The 7,145-nt window shown below is 38.2% G+C and overlaps 1 non-coding gene across 1 annotated transcript; it reads right to left on the reverse strand.

Moving 5' to 3' along the window:
- Positions 1 to 800: 800 nt before the first annotated feature.
- Positions 801 to 6,231, reverse strand: LOC103265322. The gene is made up of 3 exons (XR_002482239.1): positions 6,169 to 6,231; positions 1,171 to 1,297; positions 801 to 891 (listed from the first exon to the last, which is right to left on the reverse strand). It is a non-coding gene; the product is annotated as an uncharacterized LOC103265322 (transcript).
- Between the last annotated feature and the right edge of the window lie 914 nt (positions 6,232 to 7,145).

The raw sequence follows: 7,145 nt of genomic DNA on the forward strand, positions 1-7,145 counted from the left end.
CTACTGACTGATGAATGGAAACACAGGCAGTATATCCAAACAATGAAATAGTATCTGGCCATAAAAAGGATGAAACACTGATATATGCTATAACATGAACCTTTTAAACATTAAGTTAAGCAAAAGAAGGCAATCACAAATGACCACATACTATATGATTCCATTTATACAAAATGTCCAGAATAGGCAGATCTGCAGAGACACAAGTAGATTAATGTCTACTTAGAGCTGGAAGAGTCAGGGGTATAGAAGAGTGACAACTAAAGGGTACAGATTTCTTTTTGAGGTGATGACGTTTGTACATAGAGTCATCACTTAGAGGATTGGATCTAGGACTCCTTTGAATACCAAAATCTATGGATGCCCAAGTCCTTGATATAAAATGGCACAGTATTTACATATAACCTATGCAAATCCTCTGGTATTTTTTTAAATGGTCTCCATATTACTTACTAGCCTCATAAAACAGAGACAGTAGACAGTTTTATACTATATTGTTTAGGGAATAATGACAAAAAAGTCTGTTCATTTTCAGTAGAGATGCACTTTTTAAAAATAGTTTCAATCTATAATTGCTGGAATCCATGGATGCAGAACCCATGGATACAGAGTGCACACTGTATCTATAAACACATTAAAAGCCATTGAATTATACACTCTGAATGGATTGTATGAGATGCAAATTATATCTCAATAAAGCTGTTTCCAAAAACAAAAAACAAAAAAACAACTTCTCAAGGTGTTCTTCTGCTAAGATCCATCAATCCAAGGTTCCTTCTGTCAACACTCACTCACCTGGGTACTTCTGGTTTAGGAATTTGACTTCTAGGGACCATGGTTCTTCTCCTTGCTCCAACTTGAGAATAACCTTGGGTTTGGTAATGCAAAACCCTGTAATAAAATAATTGAGGGCATAAATGGAACAGATCCATGAGCACTTGGATGGAAAAAGACACAGCTATAAAAGTATTAACTGAGAATATTCATCTGATGTTTTCCAAGGGAAGATAATGACAAAAACTCTTTCTGTTTCTGTAAATGCTTCAATTACATTAGACCTTTTAGTCCTAAGTCTATGAAGCCTTTAATCTCTATAAAGAATCTATGTGTCTTGATAATTAAAAAAAAAAAGCAAACATGCTACAGGAGTCCCAAGGCAGGTCCGCTCACCCACTGCGACAAGGTGGCCATAGTTCTCCAGTGTCACATCTCTGTATAGGCTCCGGTCCCTGGGGCCCATCCTCCTCCATTCCTCCAGGGTGAGCTCCACGTTCACGTCGTCGAATGACACGGATCCCTTCAGCAACATATTTTGTTCAAGGTCTCGGAATTAGGTGACATAGAAAATACCTGAGAACTTTTCCTGTTTACTTTTGAGGTTCAAAAACAGTTGGTTATAGAGGCTTATTTTGAACCAAATTTCATCTTAAAACTTGTCACTCAGCTAGTTTAAAAGGTTTCTAATTTACCATACCGCGTCTACATACATTTATGAATTCAAGATATTTTTAAGACAGAAAAATTCAATGTAATTAAACCATCTACAACTCTTCATGCACATTCCTGGGATGATTCTATTCTCTAGGAAGTTCACACCCTCCTTTAACTTCATCCCTGTAATTACTGAGAGCCAAGGAAGAAATACATGTGAGCCATAGAGAGATAGCTGACCAAACTTATATATAAGTAAATATATGAAAACAGAGAAATCTAGAGCTCATGAAGAACAAGGAACAGCTTACAAAGAAGTTGGAACCAATGAGACCATAGTAAGAAAACACTATGTACACTGAAGTAACAGCAATTGACATAAGAATAGGATATAATCAAAAAGCAGAAGCAGAAACCATCTGATGTTTATGGCTTGAGGTAGCAACCTAGTCTAGCTGTGTGAGAAGCCTCTCTCTGTGTTTTTTTGTTTTATTTTGTTTTTAATTGACACAAAGACAAATCTTTCAAATAAGATCTCACTTATACACGGAATTTAAGATAGTAAAATGCATATAAGTAAAGAAAGAATAGAATGGCAGTTATCCGAGTCTGGGGAAGAGGGGGAGAGGAATAAGAGATGTTGGTCAAAGGATACAAAGCTTCCATTAGACAAGAGGAACACATTTTCAAGATACTGTACAGAATAGGACTCTAGTTAATAATAATATAGTGTATGTTTCAAAATAATCAGCTTCTTGATGGTGTCAAAAACTGACAATTGAAAAACAAAAGGAAAAATGTGTGAGATGTTTAAGTGAGACATCTGTTCAGGTTGTTACAAAGGGGTGTGTGAGACATAAAGCTGGAACTGCCCTTTAAACCAATATACATGATTTCAGAGCACAGAAGGTAAGTCTAGGATGAAAACAAACACTTAGGAATCATTAGCACTCTTAGCTGGTAACTGAAGTTATTAAAGACAATCAGACAGCTCCTTGAGCACACTGGGATTAAGGAAAAAGTACCAAAACAAAAACACTTGAGGACTACATATATAAAAGAGGCAGGCAAAAGATGTACAGGCAAGAAGTCAAAAAAGGTTTCTGAAAAACAGTAATAAAATCCAGAGGATAAAGTCTGAGAAACTAAGAAAACAGAAAGTTTCTATACCAAAAGACTTCAAATTCAAACTAACGAGTGACATCAGCAAAAATACTGAAGTTGAGAAAATTCTCTCTTCCATAAAAGCAATGAGAAACTGGCAGCAATTACAGAATCAACTTTTTCTGCAAGTTAATCAAAGGCTTCAAGCAATCTATACAGGAATATTTATACAAAAAAATTATACATTATGCCTGTAATCCCAGAGGACTGCCTGAGCCCACAGGTTCAACAGCCTGGGCAACTTGGCAAAACCTCGTCTCACAATAAACCAAAAACTTAGCTGGGTGTGGTGGCACACACCTGTAGTTTCAGCTACTAGGAAGGCTAAGATAGAAGGATCACCTGAGCCCAGCAGGTTGAGGCTGCAGTAGCTGTATCACTCCAGCATGTATGACAGAGTGACACTTCAATTGAAAAAAAAATTGAAAATGTTTTTAATAAGCCTGCAACATTGGGAGAACCATAGTTCCGCATCATCTTAAACTTGTCCTATTTTCATCCATCTCTCTCCAGCTACACATTAGCTTTGAGAACCAATCATCTCAGATAAGAGCAAAAACCAGCAGCCTGGCAACCACTAGAGGAGGCAGAAGTGGGTTAGAGTTGTCAAAAGCCTGTTCCCAGAAAACTGTCATTATTTGACTTAATAGGATGGCTCCCTTGAAGACCTCACTTGCAAGGCTGATTACTGAACTAACTCAGAGTTTTCACCCAGGATGAAAAACCTGTGCTCCAAGGTATTAGTCAAAAACATTCAAAGGCAATTTTAACTTACCTGCTACTGGGGTGGTGGATAAACAGTTGGGGTAAGTAATCACCTAACAAACAGCTTTATTTAAAGGACAAGCTGGCGGAGGAAATTTCCAAAAAAGTTTTGAAAAACTGATATATTCCTGAGAATTGAGAAGCCCACCTATATACACTGAGCTGAGAATATGCCCAGGACTGTGATATGCTCAGTAAGGACATGAGAAGGCTCTAAGCTGTCACTTCTGAGTGACCGTAAGGTTTGGAGAAAGCAGGAAGTGAAGACTAATACAGAGTTGTAAATGGCCTGGATGACTGCTGGAGAAATGCCACAGCATTCACAAGGCCCCCTGGAAAAGACTGGGACACTTGCTTGGTTTCAGGCATTAAGGAAATTTCTGCAGAGACTTCAGCTGCCACACACAACAAATACAGGCACTACTGAATTATTTTTAAAAGTCACTGGACAGGCCAGGACAGTGGCTCATGCCTATAACCCCAGTGCTTTAGTAGGCAGAGGCAATGGGACTGCCTGAGCCCAAGGGTTTCGAGACCAACCTGGACAACATAGCGAGACCTTGTTTCTACAATAAATCAAAAAATAAGTCGGGCATGGAGGCATGTACCTATGGTGCCAGCTACTTGGAAGGCTGCAGCGAGAAGGATCACCTGAGCCCAGCAGATAGACTGCAGTGGCAGTGAACATGCTACCTCACTCCAGCCTGAGTGACAGAATGAGACTCCAACTCAAAAAAAGGTATAGGACACATTTCAACAACAACCCTTGAGAGGACAGAAATTCTTCTAGAGTTGCCATATTTTATTAAAATGTCCTATTTTCAACAACAAAAATTATAAAACAAGGCCAGGCACAGTGGCTCAGCCTGCAATCCCAGCACTTTGGGAGACCGAGGTGAGAGAATTGTCTGAGTCGAGGGATTCGAGACCAGCCTAGGCAACGTGGCGAGACCTTGTCTCTACAATAAATCACAAAAACTAGGCTGGTGTGCATCTGTAGTTACAGCTAGTTGGAAGGCTGAAGCTGAAGGACTGCTTGAGCCCAGCAGGTCGAGGCTACAGTGGTCATGAGCATGCCATTGCACTCCAGTCTGGGTGGCAAAGAGTGAGACTCCAACGTAAAAAAAAAAAAAAAAAATTACAAAACAAGAAAAAAACAAAAGTAAGACCCATATGCAGGGAAAAAGTAATCAACACAAATTGCTCCTGATGAAGCAGATATTGGACTTCACTAGACAATGACTTTAAATCAGTTATTTTAAATATGGTTAAAGACCTAAAGAAAATGATATCTAAGGACTGAAGGGAAGCACGTCACCAAATAAAGACATAAAGAAGAAGAAATTATAAAAAGGGACCAAAGAGAAACTCTAAAATTAAAGAGTATAATAACTAAAATGAACATTTCACCAAAAAAGTCAATTCAACAGCGGAGCTGCGTAGGTGGAAAAAAGAGTGAAGCAACTAAGATAACACTTCCATTGAGACTGTGCAGTGAGAAACAGAAAGAAAAAAGTAATAATAAAAAAAATTGAACTATAGGACAACATCAAGCTTACCAACATATGCATACTGAGAACACAGGACAGAGAAGGGAGACACAAAGGGTCTAACACAATTTTTGAAGTAACAGTGGCCAAGAGGTTCTAAAATTTGAAGGACATGTTTAATCTACACACTCCAAAAGCTCAACTACAAGTAAGATAATCTTGGTGAAAGAAATCAACTACAAGTAAGATAATCTTGGTGAAAGAAATCCACACCTGGATACAATATATTCAAAGTTTTAAAACAGTCAAAGATGGAGATAATTTTGAAAGCCACACAGGAGAAGCAACCTATCATATTCAAAGTTGATTTCAAATGAGAAACCATGAAGAACAGAAGGCAATGGGATGACATATTCAAAGTCAGCAGGACAAGAGGAAATGATGAGTCCATGAAGACGGCATCAGGGGAAGGACAGGCCAGTGGAAAGTATCACTAACAGAGAAACATTCCAGGACAGAGTGAGAAGCAGAGGCAAGTGGTGAAGAAAAGTCAAGTAAGGAAAGGATAAGACAATGCCCACCAGATTTGATTACAATCCAGTAGGGCCACTGGAAGCCACAGCCAAGTGGGAAGAAAAACCAAGGCATCACACAGACATTTGAAGTTGAATGCAAAGTGTGGAGACATCTGAAAAAGAACAGAATTTTAAATCATCTGCTAGACAACCTGAATATCACGGATACTCAGAATATTCATGGAGTGTGATTTTTAAAGATATTCAGTTGATTCACTACAAAAAATGTCTAATTTAACCCCGTGTTTGAATTATTGAGAAGTGAGTGACTGAGTAATGAATGAGTTAGTGTTCAACATTACATTTTCTACTTCTATCGAGGAAAAAGTAAAGAAAACATTCCATGCTATGTAATGAGTTATTACTAAATCACCTACTTGTAGAACAACAATTACATCAGGTTATGTTCCTCTTTATATTTCATGAGGAATCAGTTTGCTTTATCTTTCTCATCAATGTAAACCATTACATAATGTCTGACCCTCTGCCAAGGTAATTAAAAACCTCAGAAATAAATGTGGAGTTCAATCGTGGTAAATGTGTACCAGCAGAGGACCTGCATCTATCCACCCACATGCCGCCTTTGCTCTGCTAATCTTATTTCTGTATCTTCTATGAATGTGTCTGACCCATTTCTGTCTCTACTTTTTCATATTAAAATAGATACATAAAACCCTTCAAAGTCTTTAAAAAGGCCTTATAAGAGTTTGTAAAACAAACTGATTATTAAGAACCAATCTCACCTGAGCCATGTTCATTTTCTGCTGCTCCTTCAAGAGAGTAGAGGACTGTGAAGGTTCACCTGGAGAGGAGGAAAGAACAAGAGGTCATGAGAGACTTGGTCTGCCTTATAGTTCCTTTAGAGGCGTTCTCAATTATGACAATTACAATGGTTTTACTGGTACGTAATCCCATCATGATCGAGACGTGTCTGCGTTCACCTACCTAAAATTCTCATCACACCCAACTGGAGAAAAGGTTTCCCAATGGGGAATGTCACTTTGACTCTTGAAAAGGGACAGAACGACCACACAATGGTAGGAGCACTTGAATGCATTCATCTCTGATATGAAGTCCACTTAACCCTGCATTTTTCACTGGGTGTGGTAAAAACTGTATTTTGTTAATTTAGTAACAATTTATGTTCCTTGTGACTACCTGACAAAATTATAAAAATAATACAAGAGAAGAGTAACTTAACATGTTCAGGTACACAGAAGCAAAACCCTCTATCCTCATTCAACCTAATATCCCCCCCAAAAAAGCAACTCAGGGGGGATTAGTAAGCAAATTCTTACTGTCTTTACACCTGAGTTAGAGCTTACACAGAAAATTCTAAAGTAAAGATGAAAAGTTTTATACAAGGAATATGTTTTTCAACTTTTTGCACAATAATGGTTGCTGATTCTTAAAAAAGACCTTTTGATAGGATGCTTATGACACTCACCTGTGTGTGAAGAGCACCGTGCTTAGTTCCTGGGTCTGCCCTGGGTGACTATTCACAAGTCATTAATTTCAGGCCCCATAAGAGGAGGAATACAAAAAGCCCCAGAATTTATTTATTTTAAAAATTGTGTACTTATTCGTACTTATTCAAACTTCAGTCACTCTCAAAAAACTCTTCATTTGATGCAAGAAACCTATCGACACACTTTTTCCACACTCAAGACAGTTTCTAGACTCATCAATTTTGGTGCCTTTTAGTGCTTCTGCTGTTTTT

Source organism: Carlito syrichta, unplaced genomic scaffold, assembly GCF_000164805.1.
Source record: "Carlito syrichta isolate Samal-C Ts95f unplaced genomic scaffold, Tarsius_syrichta-2.0.1 Scaffold306419, whole genome shotgun sequence".
In the NCBI taxonomy this organism is placed as follows: domain Eukaryota; kingdom Metazoa; phylum Chordata; class Mammalia; order Primates; family Tarsiidae; genus Carlito; species Carlito syrichta.